The sequence below is a fragment of the Aquila chrysaetos genome, chromosome 2, assembly GCF_900496995.4.
Source record: "Aquila chrysaetos chrysaetos chromosome 2, bAquChr1.4, whole genome shotgun sequence".
Taxonomy (NCBI): Eukaryota; Metazoa; Chordata; class Aves; order Accipitriformes; family Accipitridae; genus Aquila; species Aquila chrysaetos.
This window is the reverse complement of record NC_044005.1, coordinates 25215099-25235762: the sequence shown is the minus strand read 5'-3', so window position 1 is coordinate 25235762 and position 20664 is coordinate 25215099. Positions and strand designations below refer to the sequence as shown.

General features: G+C 43.8%; 1 protein-coding gene across 41 annotated transcripts in view; it reads left to right on the top strand.

Annotated features, from left to right (window-relative positions):
- The window catches only part of NRXN3 (neurexin 3), a 1038943-nt gene that overhangs the window by 182986 nt on the left and 835293 nt on the right, over positions 1-20664 (top strand). The window contains exon 1 of one of the 41 annotated variants that reach the window (XM_030007349.2): positions 7982-7999. The exons of the other annotated variants lie outside the window; for them this stretch is intronic. The gene's annotated coding sequence lies outside the window, so the exon portion shown is untranslated. Of the gene's footprint in view, positions 1-7981; positions 8000-20664 lie in introns of those variants that run through there. 41 annotated transcript variants of the gene reach the window in all.

The following is a 20664-nucleotide window of genomic DNA, read 5'->3' as shown; positions in this document are numbered from 1 at the left end:
GATAATTGACCTTCAGTCTTTTGAAATACACTTCTGGGAGTGAAATACATTTTACTTTCTTTTTTTTTTTCACGTTTGAAGCCTCTTGCAGCCTTTCCAAAGCATCTTCTGACAAATTTTAATCAATAACCTAGTCAGTGGTAAGCCTGAGTCTATCACATCTATTACCTTGATGGCAGTGGTATTGGAAGCCCTTATTCCTTCGCTTTCGACATCAAAGTTAGCAGCATGGAAGGAAAGAAAAAAAACAAACCAGAGAGATTAGAGTTAAAGTTACATTGGGATGGTTTTAAAAAGTAAGCACTTTCAAGCCCAATCCAATCTATTACAGTTATTTTTTATTGACCAAGTACTCATTGCATGTTCAGGGCTGTATGATAGGCACAGCAGCTACAGCCACTACGTCTGGAGCCTCAGCTTTTAGGCTAGAGTTACACACTAAGTCAGGAGTGTGCAGCGTGTGCTCAAGCTGCAAATGTCAGGTACTAACCGCCTGGGAGGAAGCCCATGGCATCAACAGTTTTTTTCTGTCAATATATATGCACCATTCTTTATTGTGGCTCTTTTTGTGGTATTTCTGTTGTGACTGTTCCCTATTGCTCTTGCCTTAATGAAAGGTGTAAATCTCTTGGTAAAGTAGCCTGCATACCTAGGATTTCCTAACAGAAATAATTTAGAAAAACAAAAATAATGAAAGGCCCTTGCATAAGGGATGTGGTGGGAGATGTATGGTCTTATCGCTTATGTATTGAACAGGAATTAGAGCAGTTAGTATCTATTCCTGAGCTTTTTATTATTAACTAGCATTTTTTGTTTGTAACAGCAAAGGCAACAGTGGTGTTGCTTATCTTCCTTGGGGTGTTTGTAAACTAATGATTCTGACACTAAATGGTTGTAGGACCTTAGCCAAGTTAGTTGCCATCCCTGTGCCTCATTTTCATGGATAATGGTTTATAAAACTGGATTAAGCTTATAGTGTTTAAGTGCTGTGAGATCTTTGGAGTATGCACCTTGTTAATTCTTCTTGGCTGTAAGATATGTTGAGGAATAATCTAGTAGATCCAGACTGTGGAGCAACTGAAGAGTATTTTTCCCATTCCCATTTTGTGACTTACACTTTTTTGGACTTATGTGAATTATTTCCTTACATGAAGAAAGGAAAGTGAGGATAATGATGCTGCTAAAAAGCATTCTGAGATTCCTAAATGAAAGATGCCGCGTAAGTGCCAGATGGTAGTGTTGTTGTAACACATGCTGGAGAAACGGGCAGCCCTGAGTGAGTTCATCATGTCTTGCTGGGTAAGCCAATACGTTGTGATACGGTGAACAGTGTTGCACAGTTGGAAATACTTGCATGGCCCTCATGGAGCCAGCCAGCCAGACTGGTAATGTGTGAGATGGACCCCCTCAAGAAGGAGACTGGCCTGTGAATGCAGACTGAAATGAGATTTGGCCATAATAGCCTCAACCTACAGCATGAGCCTATAGGATGTTCCTGGTGGTACCCTAGGGTGAGGAGAAGGCTTTGAAGCAGGGTGTAGCAGTTACAGCTTGTAAGGCTGCAGTGCATGGTCCTGGTTCTAAAGCAGTGCAGTGCCCTAAAGGGTAAACTGTTTGCATAACAAGAAGTCTCCTGAGTCTGTTGCATTGGAAGTGCTATTTATCACCCCCAGCTGCAAGCAGCAACCACGTCTGATGATGCCTCAGGCCAATCTATACATTTATAAGCACATTAATAAATCATCATAAAAATAAAACACATTTATTGCCATTAAAAATTTACATGGAACATTTGTCATCTGTAAGCCCCTTTCTGTCCTCCTCCTTACCCTCTCATCATCACTGACATGGATAAGACACCAGAGATACGGATCTGGGAGAAAGGGGATGTAGAACAGGTACGGACTACGGGGATCAGTTCAGGCAGTAGCCCAGACTGATGCCCCAGTTTGCCAGTTCATCCATGTGATAGGCATGGGATAGTTGATTACCAGCATCTTGTGGTCAGGGACCCTGCACATCCCAGGGGTTCGTGAAAGCCAGAGGGGATGGGCCAGGGCACCACCACCCTCATGTTTCCATTTTAGAGGGTATTGGGACAGAGGCAGGTAATGATACTGTTGTGGCTGCCTGGGGAGGAGGTGGGGCAGCTGAAACAGTGCAGCATTTCTGCTTCTGAGCTACTGCAAAAGACTGTGCCTGCCAAGCTGCGGGGTTAGCTTAGCAGAGGATGATGCAGGCTTGCTTCTGGGTGGGCCTGCCACCTTGAAAGCAGGGTGACATTTGGCTGGTAGGGTTGCTCAGCCACACGGCTGTGCTTTCAGGTCTTTTGCCGCAGCCTGCATGCTGTCACATTCATGCCAGGACCTGCAGGGCTGCCATTTGCTGTGATAGCTCCCTCAGCAGCCCTGGGTTGCTGCGTTGGGTGCAGGCAGTCTCAGCGAGCTGTCTAGGTGTGTGATGTTGTAGGGACTGGGTGTTTCTGAAGTGCTGGATGACCTTTGATAGGCACTGGATTGCTTTCTGGGTTGCTGGACTCTTAAAACTGCAGGCGTTGAGAGAGGTCAGAGACCATGTCTGAGGCGCGACTTCCCACTCATCTGGAAAAGAAGGCAAGAGAGCTTGTTGCCTGACATTTCCATCTGGATTTTTAGCTGCTTCTGAGCCTGGTAACTTAAACTAATGGTTCCTTCTTAGCTTTTGAGGCTGCGACTGGCATAGCAAAGGTTTAGCACTGGCTTTAACAGCAGTCTCTCATTTGTTTCCTCATACTGTTGTTGTTTTATGAGGGAAGCCGACTGGGAGTTACAAGTCTCCCAAAGAGTCCAGCTGTGATTTATGAATTGGCCATCAACAGTTATTATGCCAGCCACTGCATGCATCCATTCTAATAAATTTCCTGCATCTTCCTTAGCAGCTTGTTTTACTCCCGTTTATTGATACCATGGTCTTAACAAAAGCAGCACATCAATTACAGTAATTGCATTCAGCGCTGCTGGAGATGTGGTCTGAGGACAGGTTGTGGAGCCTGGGTGGGGGATTAAGGGCTATTGAGAGGAGCTAGGGAAAGGAGAGCAGAGGTGAAGTTGATGCCTAGGTGGATTTCCCGTAATGCTTTGTATTCCTTTAATTTGAATGTCTTTCTAAGAAAGAGAAGGAGGTGAGATCATTGCAAATGTGGCCCAAATCAACCTTGCTTGCTGGGCTATATCAGTTGCATATTATTTTCAAATATGAGAGATATTAATCAGGGCGTTTTACAATTTCTAATTGCCTTTTTTCCTGTTTTGTTTTAAAAAGGTTTTTAGTGATTGAAGCAGCGAATGTGGATTTGATGGACAGACTATTCAATGGATAAGGAACTGGCTGGATGACCACATCCAAAGACTTGCAGTCAATGTCTCAATGTCCAAATGGAGATCAGTAACAAGTGGTGTCCCTCAGGGGTCTGTATTGGTACTGGTACTGTTCAATAGCTTTATTAATGATGTAGCCAATTTGCAGATAACACCAAGCTGAGTGGTGCAGTTGATGTGCTAGAGGGAAAGGAATGCCATCCAGAGGGACTTTGATAGGCTTGAGGAATGGGCCCATGTGAACCTCATGAGGTTCAACAAGGCCAAGTGCAAACTCCTGTGTCTGGGTCAAGGCACTCCCCAGTGTCAGTACAGACTGAGGGGGTGAATGGACTGACAGCTGCCCTGCAGAGAAGGACTTGGGGATATTAGTAGATGAAAAATCGGACATGATCCAGCAATGTGCGCCTGCAGCCCAGAAAGTCAATCTTATCCCAGGCTGCATAAAGAGAAGTGTGGCCAGCAGGTCGAGGGAGGTGATTCTCCTCATCAATTCCGCTCTCGTGAGACCACACCTGGAGCACTGCGTTCAGCTCTGGGGTCCCCAGTACAAGACAGACATGGATCTGTTAGAGCAGGTCCAGAGGAGAGCCATGAAAATGGTCAGAAGGCTGGAACACCTCTCCTATGAAGAAAGGCTGAGAGAGTTGGGGTTCTTCATCTTGGAGAAAAGAAGGAGACCTTATTGTGGCCTTTCAAATACTCAAAAGGGGGCTTATAAGAAAGATGGAGAGAGAATTTTTACCATGGCCTGTAGTGACAGGACAAGGGGTAACAGTTTTAAACTAAAAGAGGCTAGATTTAGATTAGATATAAGGAAGAAATTTTTTACGATGAAGGTGGTGAGATATTGGAACAGGTTGCCCAGAGAAGTTGTGGACGCCCCATCATTGGAAGTGTTCAAGGCCAGGTTGGATGGGGCTTTGAGCAACCTGATCTAGTGGAAGATCGTAGAATCATAGAATCATTTAGGTTGGAAAAGACCTTTAAGATCATCGAGTCCAACCATCAACCCACCACCACCATGCCCACTAAACCATGTCCTGAAGTGCCTCATCTATGCGCTTTTTTAACACCTCCAGGGATGGTGACTGTCCTAGTTTCAGCTGGAATAGAGTTAATTGTCTTCCTAGTAGCTGGTACGGTGCTATGTTTTGAGTTCAGTATGTGAAGAATGTTGATAACACCGATGTTTTCAGTTGCTGCTAGTAGTGTTTAGACTAATGTCAAGGATTTTTCAGCTTCTCATGCCCAGCCAGCGAGAAAGCTGGAGGGGCACAAGAAGTTGGCACAGGACACAGCCAGGGCACCTGACCCAAACTGGCCAACAAGGTATTCCATACCATGTGACGTCCCATCCAGTATAGGAACTGGGAAGTGGGGGCGGGGAATCGCCGCTCGGGGACTAGCTGGGTGCCGGTCGGTGGGTGGTGAGCAATTACACTGTGCATCATTTGTCCATTCCAATCCTTTCATTATTGCTGTTGTCATTTTATTAGTGTTATCATTATCATTATTCGTTTCTTCTTTTCTGTTCTATTAAACTGTTCTTATCTCAACCCGTGGATTTGCTTCTTTTCCCGATTTTCTCCCCCATCCCACTGGGTGGGGGGGGAGTGAGTGAGCGGCTGCGTGGTGCTTAGTTGCTGGCTGGAGTTAAACCACGACAGTGACTCCACCACTTCCCTGGGCAGCCAGTTCCAATGCCTGACAAAGATGTCCCTGCCCACAGCAGGGGGGGTTTGCCTAGATGATCTTTAAAGGTTCCTTCCAACACAAACCTTTCTATCATTTTATGATAATTGAGGAGCAGGTCACCTGGCTTTCTATTCTGGTTCAGGAAAGGATTTTGTGCATTAGTGTTTAAAGCACAGGATTTGGACACACAGCTGCTGGTTCTGCCACTGGGTCACTTTGATCTCAAAGCAAGTCCCTTAACCTGTTGCTCAGGTTCCTCACATGTAAGTGGGGTACAGCTGGTATTCATCAACTTCATAGAGCCTATTGAGATTTCTTGGTTGATGGTGATGAAATTCTAGTCTCTATGCTACTTAATTTTTCAAACAGGATAAAGTTTTCTGAAACGTGTGTCTTTCTGTATGACATCTCTAGGTGGAACGGCTAAAATGTCCATATCCTGTATCGCTGGTGTGGAATGACTGTTAGGATTTGTGTGTCCCTGTCTGGCATTTGATACCATATTTGCAGAAGATAGTTATGTGTCTACATTAGGGATTTTTTTCAGATGAAGAAGTGTATATAACTATTTATACATAGATGATTATGTATTGCTCTGTCTTCTCTGCAGCCCAAATGGAGTTTTGTTTGCCTTCCTAAAGTAGAAGCTTTGCTTCATGTATGAGAGTTATTTCTTACTTATTTCTTTTAATGGTAGATGCTACAGGATTCTTTCCAGAAAGATATGGCTGTGCTGATGGGCTTGCCACCCTATACTTGATGTTTTGTCCAGTTTGCTGCTTGATCAGAAGTGTTGCAGATATAATTTGAGATGTATCAGCATGTGTTTTGCTACTGGGCTCTCTGTCTTCTGAATCAGGCGTCTTGTCCTATCAAAGTTGCTTTTAACTATAGATGTGATTCCAGGTTGGATTTGTCACTTCTTTCTTTCATTAGTCATTATGGCAAATCACAAACATACCAGTGCAGCACTGTTCGCACATTGATGTCAAGCTGTGCATTTAGGATTCCAGCTTGTATGTCTATGAGCTTGGTTTTACTTTATACTTTTTCTGTGCTGCCTTATATTACTGCCTTCCCTTGTATACAGTATAGTAGTTTCCATGTGTTTTCTTGTTGGTTATTAATCATCTGTCACTCATCTGTCATGCGTTTCTTCATTACTTTATCCATGTGCTAAGCATGCACAAATGCTCCAGTTAGCTTTGCATGTTTGGTTTATGTATTAAGCATTTTCTTCAAAGGCCATATCTGAACACTTTCTAGTCTGCGTATCCTTACTGTATGACAGCCTTATGTTGGCAGACAGAAGTCAGACTGCTGCAGTTCCTGTTTCCTTAGCCCTGAACTGTTGCTCATTTCAGTCACAACTTCTAGCATCCCATCTTTCAGCTGTAAGAGCTAACTGCTTTTCCCATATCCCGGTGCATGTTACCTAGCACTCAGTTATATCAAAGTTAGATTACAGCTGAGATAAGTTTGCTATAGCACTGAGTGTAGTGTTGCACAGTCCCTCTGGTAGATCTGTGTGCAGAAGTCAAGCATGGAATAACAGAAGGCCGCAAACAGGATTCTGGCTCTCTAGCGGAGATGTGAGAAGGTGGAGGACTAGAGAAGCATGAGATGCTATGGGAGGTTAAAAACGTTACACATACATATACTTATTTATGACTACGTGTATGTGCATACAAAATTCTTGTTGATACTAAGATTGTGAAAACCTTTGGTCTGGATTAGGCCTGCTATACAGTGAGTCTAAATACTCTTTGTTTTGCAGTGATACTGTTATTCCTCCAGGTGACTGAATTAATAGTGCTCACCATAATATTCCTTTGTGGATTAGACCCCCAGCACTACAACCGCAGCCTTTCTACTTTTATTCTTTATTCCTGGATTTATTCCCAGTTTTGTCTATGAAATGATCATTTAGTACATGAACAATATGCTGATTTCCCCTTATGGTTATTGCATTTTCTGTTCATAAATCAGGAATTAATTTGTCTTTTTTGGGTCCCTTGGTGCCTTTCTGCTTAATAGCCAAGTATATTTGGTCTGTGTAATCTAATGAAAAATAAGAATAGTAGATAGTGAAAAATTATGTCCCCAGCAACCTCTCATCCCCCTCAGAACCTGGGGGATCCTCCTTTTCTCCTTTTTCCATCCTGGAGACCCACTTGCATCTGTCACTTGCTGATAAGGGACTCCTGAGCTGTTTGGTAGTTAAGAGATAGGCCAGGGCTGGAGGGGAGGAGGAGGGGTTAGTTGTCAGTCACCTGGGATCCATCTGCAGCCCCACCACTAAATTGTTCTGTGACCTTCACCACCTTGCATAGCAGAATAATTGAAATCAGATATAAAATAACTCTAACCAATGCAGTCAGTCCGTTTCACTGCCAGTTCAATTCCACATTGCTGCGCTGTAATGCATATGCATTTTGCTTTGTTAAGTTTGAAATGTCTTAAGTGCTTTTCTTTTTGTGGAGCCCAGTAGAAGTCTGTGTTGGGAAGATTACAGCAAACGTGTACTGCGAGAGCAGTGTAAAGGGCATGGTTCTTTCATCTCCAGTACTGTTTGTTTTGGAGACTACCAGCCAGAGATGCTTCTGCTGCATGAAGCACATTCTTTTCTCTCCCTTGAGCAAAGCAACTCTCTGTGCCGCATTCGCGTCCCTGGCTGATCCAGGGCACAGAAAGCTAGTGGCTAGATTCTGAGCTTATTTTCATGGGTCTTGCTCCTTTTCCCTCACTGCTCTTACTTTAGAGAGAAGAATTCAGCCCCAGAACTGTAAATCCTGGATGGTGTCCAGCAAGGTAGGGCAGAGAAAAAACAATTCTGAAGTTTGAAGCTTCTCAGGGGAGCAGTTCTCTTCAGGAAGCTGAAGGAAAGTACGTAGCTGCACAAGGAGGGAATGCATCCAGCACCAGGTTGCTCAGGAGTGGTGATGGTAAGTGTGGTTTGGGACGCAAATGCTGGAATTGCTGGCAGGTAAATCCCCAAGCACAGCTACTGAAGGCAACAGCTCTGTGAAAAACTCATTGCTGTTGTCCTCACTTTTGCAAGGGTTTTCCCTCCTCTTGAAAATATTCAGTCCTTTGGAGAAATATTTTTTTTGCAGGAGGGTGAAAGACGGGGAGAGACCTCCTGACTCTTTCCTGCTGGGTTCCTGTGCTGATACACAAGCCCTGGCAGATGAAAGGCCAGCAGGGATTCTTTCTGTGTGTGAGGCTGTGTTTGCCAGAGAACATTTAGTGCTGGGAATGCAGGGCTGCTTTCTGTGTTTTTGGGGCATGTTTGACATTTGTCTCTTGCTGTGTCATCTCCAGTCCCTTTTAGAGGGCTTTGAATTTGCCAGTTTGTAGAGCGCATGGTGGGCTACAGTAGCCTAATAGTTAACCCTGCAGTGGTCAGGGTTGTCCTTGCTAGCTAGAGGGGAAGAAAAAACAATAGCCTAAAACGTTAGGAAACAGCTGTGAAATTCCCATTCAAGCAGGCTTCCCCCTGTGTCTCTGAGCCTCTCTAAACCCTCAGAAGTCATGTCTCACACACTGACTACTTTCCCCCAGAACAGGCAGCTGTTGCAGTCTTGTCTGTACTGTGTTGGGGACTGGGGAGGGGGTGAAAGGAGAAGACGGCACAAGAACAGAGCCATGTTTTCCCCTCTTGCTGGAGGGCATTATTGTCTAATAGGCAGTTTAGTCAGATGTTTGCTAGATGAGAGTCGGGGGACCTTGCCATCTCTAGGGAGAATTCATGCAAGGCTGGAGACTATAAAAATGCCCCTGAGCAAGTGAGTTTCTAGAGATAACACTGTCACTTCTACTGGGAAATTAAAAATTAAAAGGGAGGTAAATCATGCTTCTTAAATATACTCTGCTATTTGTTCCTCTCAGCCTTATAGGCAATTTAAAGAGAAAATACTAAAATACAAAAGCTACCCCAAAAGCCTTTCACAACATTTGTTTAAGGTCTGTATTTCACTAGTTGTGGACACTTGTCCTTTGTTCCTGGTTCATTCAGTTGTTGATCTATTTTCTGTAGTAGTTCAAGATACTGTTTTTGCCTTAGCATGAAAGGATAAGGCAATATATCCAGCCCTTATATTATTTACATCCGTGTTGGGGGGGTAAACATAGTTGTTTCTTTAATACAAACTCAGTGCTATCTTTTCAGTGTGGAAGCTGGAATAAGTGGACAGAATGATATACCTCCACGATTTTAGATGTAGTCTACGCTTTAAACTCAGAACATTATTTTGGAACTAATATTTATAGTTAGCATTAGGTAGCCCTGGTAAGCCCCAGCCACCTGGCAACTTGTGAATCTGGACTTCTGAAATGCAAGTCTGATTAAGTCAGTCTTTGCATTAGGTTTTGCACATGTAGGTTGCAAATTGCATGATCTGTCTTGAAGCAATGAAGCTCAGAGCAGTTTTCAAACTAGTACATATTTGGAAATTATTAAACATGCATATATTATGTACAGGAAAGGCCTCAGTACTTTTAAGGAGACAAGAGAACTGGAAACTGATTGGGTTTAAAAATACGGTAGTATTCGTTTAGGAAATGTTCATAGGTTTGTAAGTGTCCTGGACAGTAAGGAAATGCCCCATACAGAGGAAAAAAAAAGTAACGATCATATTGTATGAGTGAGCTGTTGGTAGAAATGCACCGTTGTAATAGAGCCCTCAAGTTTCCCTGCTGCACCAGGTGTCTGGAGTGATGTCCCCTTTGCTCGTGGGACATGCTGGATGGGAGGCTGGCTTGGGCTGCCTTAGGTGTGATGGCCCAGGTCAGGGGAGTAGGGAGGGGGGTGTTGAGTGCTGCAGGGTGGTCAGATTGCTGGGGGGAGTGCTGGGTGGGTCATCCGAGGTGTGCTGGCTGGGCTGGGGGTTGTGGCGGGGGGAGGGGGAAGCTCCAAGACTGTAGACCAGGGTCAGAGTGCCTGAACTGTGTGGAGATGCAGCACTGGGATGGTGGGCGACTGCTTCATTTCTAGGATCTATGCCGAATGAAGGAAGGGTGTCTGTGCCCTGCGTGGGGTTGGTTGACGGACTCTGTATTTGAATCAAGACGCATTTGCAGAGCTGCATGCAGGAAGCATCCTGACTGCTTGTTGCCTGCAATCACCTTACTTAACGTTAGGAGTTGCTTGGTTTTGTGAGTGATATAGAAGCTCCCCCATATACATTGTGTGATGTTTTCTAGGTCTCAGACTGATCCTCTTTTCCAACTTACAACTATTTCTCAGGCAATAACAATTTTATGCTGCAGGAGTATGACAATGAGGATAATCCCAGTTGGGCACCATCTCGCGTGGTGACAGTGACCAAGCATGTTAGCTTGGAGAGGATCGGGGAGACGCAGAGCTGTTCCTCTCGCTCCAGCCCAGTTCCCTGTCCTCTTTCAGCAGTGCATGGGCTGCTGCTGTCTCACAGCCTCTCTTACATAGGACAAGACAATTATCTCATGCTTACAGCCTTACTCACAGGATCTTTAATTTGCTGGCAGAGAAAGTGCTGATGCTACAGGTTGATTATCTTTTATGTGGCAGGAGGAAAATACCTTATTTAAATAAGCAACTATTTTTGTTATAAACAAACCTGTTGCGCTCAAACAAGTAATGCTGTCACTAAATACCTGCACTAGTTACCTGCTAGAGGCAGAGTGTTGGCCACAGGCATAGGGTGGCAGGATTCAGGGGTACTAGCGGGTGGGAAAATTTTCCAGCATTTTAAGTGGTAATGCCTTTAAGTATCTTGTGTCCAACCTTAAAAGAATTTAGCCTAACTGGCTTAGTGGTCTCTTCTGACTCCAACAGCTATACATCCTGTCCTTGCTGCACTCTGACAACATAATGTTATGTCACCAGTAATGAACTGGAGTATTTCAAAGTCTGAGTGTCACTGCTAGAGAAGGCAGTTATGTCATTATCCCCCTTTTGAAAGTACGACATAGGAGTTGAGATGAAATGGCGAGGGTTTTGGGGTAGCTGTGAGACATGGGACACAATCCAGACCTCCTTGTTCCCAGGCATTTAGGGTCCTTTTTTTTTTTTTTTTTCTTTTCTTTTTGTGCTCTTCTGATGATAACTTAAAAATCATCCATGGCAGCAGATGGCAAAATTGTTCTTTTTCAGTCTTGATGCAAGGAGGAATGGTGAATAGGCTGTCACTGTTGTATGACTGGGAGGTGCAATAACTCTGTGTACAACAGGCTTTAAGTTGTGACTGTGTGTTCTATGAGGTGTATGACTATACCTAACCCTATGTCTAAATTAATTTCTCTTTTCTGCCTTAGAAGAAAGTTGTTACCATAAACATGATCATAGCTAGCTTGAAAAATCACCATTACACAGAGTAGATAGACAGAGAGTTCACACCTCTGATGGTGCTGTATGGAACTGGCCCTGCCTGGCTACAAGGGAGAGGGAGGAAGAAGTAAGGCTCATATCCATGAAGTAGTGTGTCATCTTACTGCTACCACGTGTTGGAAGTCCCAAAGAGGCCCGTGAAAGCTAGGCGCCTAAGCATCTATGTAGAAATTTGGGCCAAGGTCTGCAAATTCCCTAGGTGCAAAAGTTGTGTTTCTTACTGGTTTTAGCAGCCCTTTCTACACTGATTTTGGTAGATTACTCTCAGCTATCACTGAACTGTGTGTAATATGCTATTTTTTAATGTTGAGATCAGTCATGGTGGGACTTGGCTTGCCTAATACTTATGGAGAATATTATTTGATTTAAAAAAAAGTTTGGAAAGATCATCCTGGGTGTTTTTGTTTAAGAGAAAGGAAAAATAAATAGAATGAACAAAACATTAGAAAATATCTTATCTTGTTTATAAGCAAATAAACATAATAGCAGAACACTGTGAGTAGAAAAGTAGTTTCTTTCCATCTCCCAGCTCCATAATCTGAGGACAATGGAGGACTTCAGAGAAGAAACAGAAGTATCTTGTGCTAATAAACATGAATAGCAGTATGGGTAAATGGTTAAAATACAAGACTGGAGCTAGAGAAAAAGTTCTCATCTTTGTTCCATTGCAGATGTATGGTATGACCTTGGGGAAACCCACTGTCACGTCATGTGCCTCAACTTCCCAGTCTCTAAAGAAGGGTGTTTGCTTGAGTGGAACAAAAGCAAAACTTTGTGAGACTTCACTCATTTATGTTTGTAAATTATTTTGAAGTAATGGGATGGAAAGCTTATGGAAGCAGAGGTTTTTATTTATAAAATAAGGAGGGAAAGTATTTTTTAAAAATATGTGGAGTTAACCTGTGTAACTCATTGTGGAAGGATGGTATTAGACCACAATTTGTGACAGAATTGTCACAAGCTTCAGCAATGTGTGGTGACTATGTGCGTATGTGGTAGCTTTGGTCATAGAAAGTTAATTTTAGGTCCTGACAAGCATGAGGCAGTTCCATTACATTTGCGCTTAAATCCAGTACATTTTATCTCTGTGTCTGTAAGAAATGGTCAATATCAAACAGGTTAGTCTGGGGAGAATGATGAAGCATTGATCTTTTGGGCCTTATCAGATATGCAGACTAAAGTTGGGTGGGATGGAAGGGTTTCTTTATTGATGAACAACAACAAAGGTTTGTCTGTATTTCTGCTGTGACCAAGACAGACCATCTCTTCTCTGTTCGAATCAGAAAGGTAAAAATCTTACGTGAAACAAGCATCTGAAAATTTAGTGTGGGGCAACCTTCCACTAAATGGGGCCAGACTGGGGAAGGATTTTGATGGAAGGAGCACATGGACTATCCGAGTGCTTTGTTCTGTGCTCAGTGCTGCTAGATCAGGGCCTTTAATGTCTTTGCTTGTTTATTTTAGTGTATGAAACGCTAAACGTTCCTTTCCTATGTTAGTATTGCCCTCTAATGGATGAAATCAAAACTGCCCGCCTGTGTTGCAAACCTGAGGTTGCTAGCAGGTAAGGCATCATCTCCTTTCACTCCTCTTTTAGCCTTTGGGCTGACAGAGCAGGGAGATCAGAAGCCAACTCCACCATTGACCCGAGTGATGGCTGGCCAGGATATCCAGATTTGAGCTCCTAAATGGCTGTATGTTTGTTGCTGTACAACCAACACATTTCCTGAGTGTTGGCAGCTCAGGCCATGTGAGGAGTTGTACTTGTTTCTCAAGGGTAACATTCTGTTGTGCAGTGAGGAGAGCAACTTACAGCTGGTTAGAGCAAGATTTGGCAAGTGGGGCTGCTTGGGCTTAGTCAGAGGCTTAGAAAGAAACAGGTCCTCAGTGGCCAAGTTTGAAAAATGAGAGCTGCTGAGAGCAGTGCAAACTGATGAGTCTTCTGAATGTTATCTTCTACAGCAGCCTTGCTTTTGGGACCTTGTCAGAGACTTTAGGGTGAGATGTCTCAATCCCTTGGAAGAGCTAACACTGGACTTAGTTAGCTTAAATGTGAGTTGCTGCATGGATGATCGCTCCTAACTCATCACTAGCCTAGTGCAAGATCTGAAAACCCCCCACATCTCTAGTGCTGGGATGAGCCAGTTTTGCATGCAGACCAAACCCAAATGTTGCAGTCCACAGCGTGGAAGCAACAAACTCATTCTGGCCTGAGGGGCTTGGAGCTTCCAGGAAAGAAAGAAAGGAGACATAGGGGAGCAGCACCTCCACAGAGTTCAACCTAGAAAGCTGTCCAAGATTAACCACAACTTGCAGGTGAAAGTCTGTATTCCCAAATTCTAGGATATACATTTTTGCAAACATGCACATTTGGTATTTTATCTCTTGGAAATCTGCCTTGTAGGTGTCCACTGGGCCTGATGGCTTGCTTTGCTTGTCACAGCCCATAGCTGTAAGGGATGAGGAGCAAGGGAGGAGTCCAGAGAAAGAGACAGGGGCTGAGTGTATCCAGTGAAAAGCACAGTGACATACATCTCTGTACAAGGTGAAAGCTCATCATGGTCGCTTAGTGAATGTACTTGCTGTGGCCAAGTTTCTTTTTCTGATGTTTCAGTTGTAGGAGCCTCAGTACTCAGACCTACGTGCTGTGCAGGCTGTTTGGTTTTGCTACAGGAAATAGTACAGAAAAGCTTTGCATCACTGCGTGCTAGCGTTTGTGCGAGGAATCTGTATAGAGTTTCTCAGAGTGCCTCTGTGGGCAGCATCCATAATATCTATGTTTAGCAAACTGCTCTGTCTGCTCACTGCTGGCCAAACACCAGCACCTGGTAGCGACATGTATGCTTTTACAGATCCCTTGGAAGGGAATACCCTTGGTTTAACAAAGGTGCGGAGGGCTTACCTGTATTAGTTTAGGAGAATGCAGTATTTAATTTTACAAGTCATCAAATTACCAGAACATCAAGACAATATACATTCATATTTTAATTTAATATTAGTTTTCTGTCACTTTGGTGTTTGGAAACCTGAAGATTTGGGTAATGTGTGTTACCAGTGCCCCCTCCCGGATGAGACCAGGCTTGTTCACGGCTGCCTGGCCCTTCCAGCGCTTCCCCTGAAGCACAGCCATGCCGAGCCATTGCTTGTGGAAAAGCTCAGCTCCTGCTTTCTCTGCCTGTTGCCAGGTGACCCTACCACACAGTGACAGGAATGATGCTTGATCGTTTTGATCAAGAGGGAATTTTCGTAAATGCGAGTTCTTTAATTTGTCCTCCTGCATAGAGGAGGCAAGCCACATGTCTGCTGCATTTATTCTGCTTTTGCTGCTCATAAACTACGTGATAAAAAGGCCAAACAGAGCCTCGTGTGATATGAAAACCTGGAAGTGTCATAATTCTTAACTCTCTATGGGAAAGAGACTTACTTTCCTATGATAGAAAATGCTTCATAAAATGTGCTGTGTGTCTGCTCTCTGTGCAGTGAGACTGAGGCACAGGGAGAGGAACTGGCTTAGCCAGATCTACCAGCTGATTGGCAGGAACAGACCTGAGTTCCTATTTTCCCCCTCTGTGCCCTATTGACTGAATCCTGCTGCTTCAGTTTAGCAAAAACTACCAAACAGAACGATAACAGAGATTGTGGGATCCGGTTGGGATTTTGTCAAAGGTTTGAGTTTGTCAGATCCTGTTCTCATACCCAAATACCATGTAATTTTCAGCCTATTACAGGTCTGTCTTTGCCCATGCCAAATGAATACTTGTCCCTATGTGCTTCTCCTGTCCTTCTCTCTCTCCTGTTCCCTCTGTGTAGGATTTTTTTTTTTTTTTTTTTATTAGCATTTGGTTGCTTTTCATTGGCAGTAATAACTCCCATCCTGGCGTGACAGCTGTTGAGCTGAAGTCTTTGTTTCCCTTGATAGGTGCCCAGATTGGGTCGTTTGCTGTTTGTTGTGTTTGGACAAATTTTATTTCTTGCATGTCTTACTGTTCAATAAATTGCAGCCACAGATTTCTGTCTTTAACAGGGCAATAAAGAATCCTTCACTCTCTGCAAGCCTATCTCCCATCATGGTCTCCTGTGGAAAATCTTTAGAGCTTATATGTGCATCATGCCTCAGAGGGAGCTATCAAACAAGACTTGGGGCTGTACTCTGAAGGGGTTTATTAACCTGACTGATGTGAATGAAGGCTGCAGGGTACTAAGGGACTTAACTACTGAGGGTGGAGAGGCTCTGTAGATAAGAACTGCTTATGGAAGGACAGTTCAGCAACAGGCTGATAAAGTTGCAACCATTTCATTCCCCTGTGAGTAATCGAACAACAAAAAATTGCTGTAGGAAAGTACAGTTATTATTATGGCCTAGGTTTCAGGAGTAGATTCTGGGGGTCTTGCTTCAGGAGGGTGGTTTATGGTTCACTAAGTTTAGAGCTGTTCATTGAAGTTCTCCCCTTGAACTGTAAATAAGCCCTCCATCTGACAACTGTAAAGGAATAGTAGTGGGGACAGATGAGAATTTCCTGGGGAATCCCTAGCATGCTTGGCAGCCTTAGATGAGATGTGTATATATATACCCACATATATAACTTTCTCCTAATAATGGAGACTGTGTTTTTTTCAATGTGTCTTCTGTGGTGTCTGATCTACCAGCAGATGGGAGTCTGTCAGCGCAGGTCCTGCCACAGTGGTTAAAAGCAGATGAGTTCAGATGGGTCTCAGGGATACTTCCCTTTCATCATAGCAGGTCATAGGAGACAACATTCGTATCATCAAAGTGGCTGGCTGTTTTCCTGTGTTTGCTGTCTTGTTCTCTCTTCTACATTAGTGGAGTTCAGGAACCATACCCTCCTGTCAAATGCATTGTTCTTTTTCTATTTTTCTTTTTTCTTTTATTTTTTTTTCCTCTGTTTTCTTTCTTTCTTTCTTTTTTTTTTTTTTTCTTTTTCCTTTTGCCCCCCACTGCATCCAGAAAAAGAAAAGCTCCCTGGAGAATATAAAGCAGATTATTAGTGGAGATGTAGTTAAGCTAGTGCACTACTTTCTCTGAGGTGCTGGGCTTCACAGGCTATGTTAATTCATTAAATGCAAACTTGCATTTCTGATGTTTCGTGCATTGCTATGTAGTTCAGCAGTTGGCAGATGCTCAGGCTTCAGGTGCCTGAACTGCACTAATAGCAGGGATGGTTAAGTTCAAGACTGAGGGGTGTAGGGGAGAGCTTAATTGTCAAAGGCTCAAAGAGTGGGTCAGGTTTGGGTGCATTGGCAAAGCACTTTCCAGAGTTCTAAGTTCAAAATGAAATGGCCTTTTGCTGTGCTGATCTCAGTTACTTTCCTCTAATTTGTCCCCCATCAGCTGCCCTGCCAAGACATATCTTCAGAAATTCTGCTTACATTGACTATTGTAGTTTTATATTGAGAGCATTGCGGCATCCCTGCCTTGTAAAATGCTGCTGCTTGCCTCTGCTTTTAACATAGATTTCATTCTTAAAGGAAAGATGCCTCTAATTTATATTTTTCCATTAGAAGGAATAACTTCTTGGGTAGTCAGGGGGAACTATTGCATGTCCCCACGAGAGAGCTGAATTTACTTCCACTGCATCCAGCTATTTTTGCTGCTGTATCTGCTTCTAGTTTATTTTCTGCTGTCTTTGTTTCCCCCTAGTTCCCTGTTTTGTACTTTTTCCATCAGAATGAGAGGTTGGAACAAGGCTGCAGTGGCTACTTGTATCCGCTCCATCCAATTGCTGTAGGAGTTAGAGCAGAGGACTCTTCCCTGTTGTCAGTCTCTGATTTGCAGGAGTAACACTGCTGCTTTGTCCAGCCCTCAGAGTGCTGTGCTGGTGTGCGTGGCAGTGCGATGGCTAGCAAGGAAACTTGGGTCATCTTGGGGAGGGGGCACATACATGCACACCAGTAGCAGGGGCTGGGTCTTCTCCTTTCTCAGTGTGTTGGAAGAGAAGCGTGTGTCTGGCTGAGGGCTCTAATTGTAACGGGCAGGTTTTCTCCTGCCCCCAGCCAGGTGTCCAGCCTGTCATAGCAAATTCACCGTGGGCTGGCGTGAAGGGTTGGAGGGGAAGGCCAGCCAGGGTTTGCAGGCATGCAGCCACACAACCCCACTGCTGCGACTGAAAAGAAAACCCAGCAGGCCACTGGGGCTGATCAAAGACGACCATGGCACCTGGTTATTCTTCATTCTGTGGGGAAAGGCCAAACAGCAGCAGGCTATAGTGAAGAAGTGAGTAAGCAGAGGTGATGGGCAGAGCTGAGGTGATATATGTATATTTTGAATCATTGTGGCAAACGGTTGAGTTCCTTTCTATAAGGGGTGGGCCTGGGCCAAACCTGCTGATTGTAGAGACGTTCTGATGTGTGTTTTACCTCCAGAGTCAAGCAAGTGTATAATAACCCATTTCTCTAACGTCAGCCGTAGTTCCTCTGGTCTGTGTAGATGCAGTCTGTGGAGAAGCCTGGAAAAGGGCAGATGGGAAAGTCCTTAAGCAGCTGGCTCCTTAGGGCAGAGGCTTTTCTGGGAGCAATGGTGGCTGCTCTGTGCTTTCCCCTGTGCCGCTTCTTTAGGGTCCTTGGGTGTTGCAGCTTGTCACTCCATACCACAAACATTACTGTTACAAAGTAAGGGTGAAAGGAGTATATGTGTGTGGAGAAATAACTGAGGTTCTGACCTTGGAGCAGGAAGAGAAGAGAAGGAACCGAGAAGCTAAAGGATTGAATACCAAAGTTAATCTCCTTCCTCTCTAATAGCTTTGCACAGTGCCTGTCACCAGGCCCAACTGAGATTTATAGCTTCCCTTGCATTATTGGTTTACTTTGCTATTTAGAGTCTAAACAAGGCAGGGGAAGGTACGTGGCACTTTTCGCTATTGCTGGCAAACTTGTATCAATCAATTTAATTGAAGTTCTTGATAGAATCATTTATGTCAGGCAGAGTTTCCCCTTCCTTTCTTACCTCCTCCTCCTCACAGCCTGATACTTGGATTTCATTTACTGGGACTAATAATTTATGTTCTCAGTGTCAATTTGGTGAGACTAAATCTGGGGATGGATCCTACAGGCAGTTCTGGGGTTCGGTGGCCGTTGCTGCTGATCCTGGGCAAAGCCACTTTTTGCATTTGGCACTTAAGTGCTCTATCCACAGAAGAAAGGTTTTGTAGGTGATTTATGACTTCAGCTAAACTACAGCATAGCCTCTACACTGAACATGCAAAGATCTGCTTGTATTTGCTTTTAAACACAAAGCACAAAAAGCAGGCTTTAGGAGAGAAGGTGGAGAGACAGTGTCCCAGAGGGTACACCATCAGGAGGACCATACGTGACCTGAACTGCAGATCAGTTTGAAAAGGATAAGGAGGTGTCATGAGAAGTTTAGAGGCGATACCCAGAGCTAAGTATGGTGTGTCTAAACCCAAGGGCCCTCCAGAAGATGGAAACATCCCCTTCCAGAGCTTATGGCTTAGCATGTAGGAGGTCTGCCACCTGTGGCATTAGCTAGAGGTGATTTGCCATCCATGTGCATGTGCCTGTTTACATTTATTGAGTCAATGTAGGTTGACTTTATGGTTCATTTCAACAGCCAGTGCTTCTATCCTGGTTTTTTTGTGGGCCCTGTAAAACTGATGGTAGAATCATTTACTCTGAGCGGAATTGGGTGGATTGTTATATAGTGCATCAAATTATTTGATTAATTCAGCCATTTTTACAGCACGTGAATGACATACAAACTTTGTCTGTTATGAGTTGATTCATAATTGTTTGGTAAAATACTATGTTTAAGTTTATTTCAGCTTATAGGATATGCACAGTTGTTCACTTAAACTCTGTGTTATCCATAGTGTGGCTGGTGCTATGAATAGCATAACGTTTCATGCTGTGATTTTGGATGCCTGTGGGTTTGTATTGATAAGTAAAATGCCAAACATGCATACTTTTGTGGATATATTTCATAGCCTCCCAGTGCTGGTGCTCAGTATATATTGATCTTTTCCCTACACTTACAGCTGTAAACCCACTTAAAAGACTATTGGAAAAATCCTGTGCATAACTGCTTTCAGTATGTAAGGACAGTACAGTCCAACTGGACAGATCAAGGTAGGGGAGTGAAGAAGAGTATTGTATAACTTGATGAGAGTTCTTCAGTGGATGCTGGTGGGCTCTTCAGCCATCTCTAAATGACTTGAAGGAGAGCTGAAGGGAGTATAACGAACAGGTGAAACTGTCATGGGAACAGGTTTTTGGACAGTAGCATGCTTGGAGAAACAGTTATGTTTCTGTTCTTGGCAGTAGCCTCATCCGTTTGGGACCTGCATTGTCCCTGGCATCTGGCATTCCTGCTTGTCACCCACCTGAGTGCAGCTTCTATCAGGACCTGAGGTTTTTGGTATGTCCTTGTCCAGCTCCATAGTCCTCCTGCTTTTTCTAGCCTAAGAGGACCCTGCCACGTTTCTAGAAACTTCCCCTACTTGGCTTCATGCAGGTCCATCACATGACATTAATCACCTCTTGGGAACATAAAATGGTTGAGAGAGAAATACTGAGAAAGGGAAGAGAAGGGAGAGAGGAAATAAGGACGTGGAGTATTGGTAGTAGGGAGGGGGAGTTGGGATAGTTGTTCTGATTATGTTTAAAGAGGAATCGTGAGTCTGATGATCTTTGCATTCTCAAGGCTTCTAATCCGCTTGCTTTAATCCTCTTACAGCATCTGCTCTATTGGACTTTATCTGATCTCTCTGTCTCTCAAACAATCTGTTGAAGCTTCCCATGTTGGAGTCACTTTTGCCCCTTCCCTAGAGAGCTATCTGGTATCCTCTTGCCCAAATGGGGTTAGTGGATTCTGCTTATTCTGGGGTTCTTGAGTTTAGTCTGAAGTCATTTAAGACATGCCTTGGCTATTACCTTGAGTCATCTGGATTTGGTGCAGCACTGGCAGTGGGAGTTGTGGCACTCTTAGTTGCCTCTGCAATATAACAAAATTTACGTTTGTGGTAAACCAAATATTGGAGATTTGAAACTGTGAAGAATGAGCTGTAAGTGTGATGGATCATTAGGGGTTTGATTCCACCCCACCCCCAACCCCCCCTGCTCCCGTAGTGGTGACTAGAACTAAAATAACAGCTTTGGAGAGAATTGGTTTGTTTTAGGCTTTTCTGTTTATTAAACCACGTGATGTAACTTGAGTGGTTGAACTACCCTATTTCCAAACTCAAATTCTCTTGCAGAGAGAATCATCAA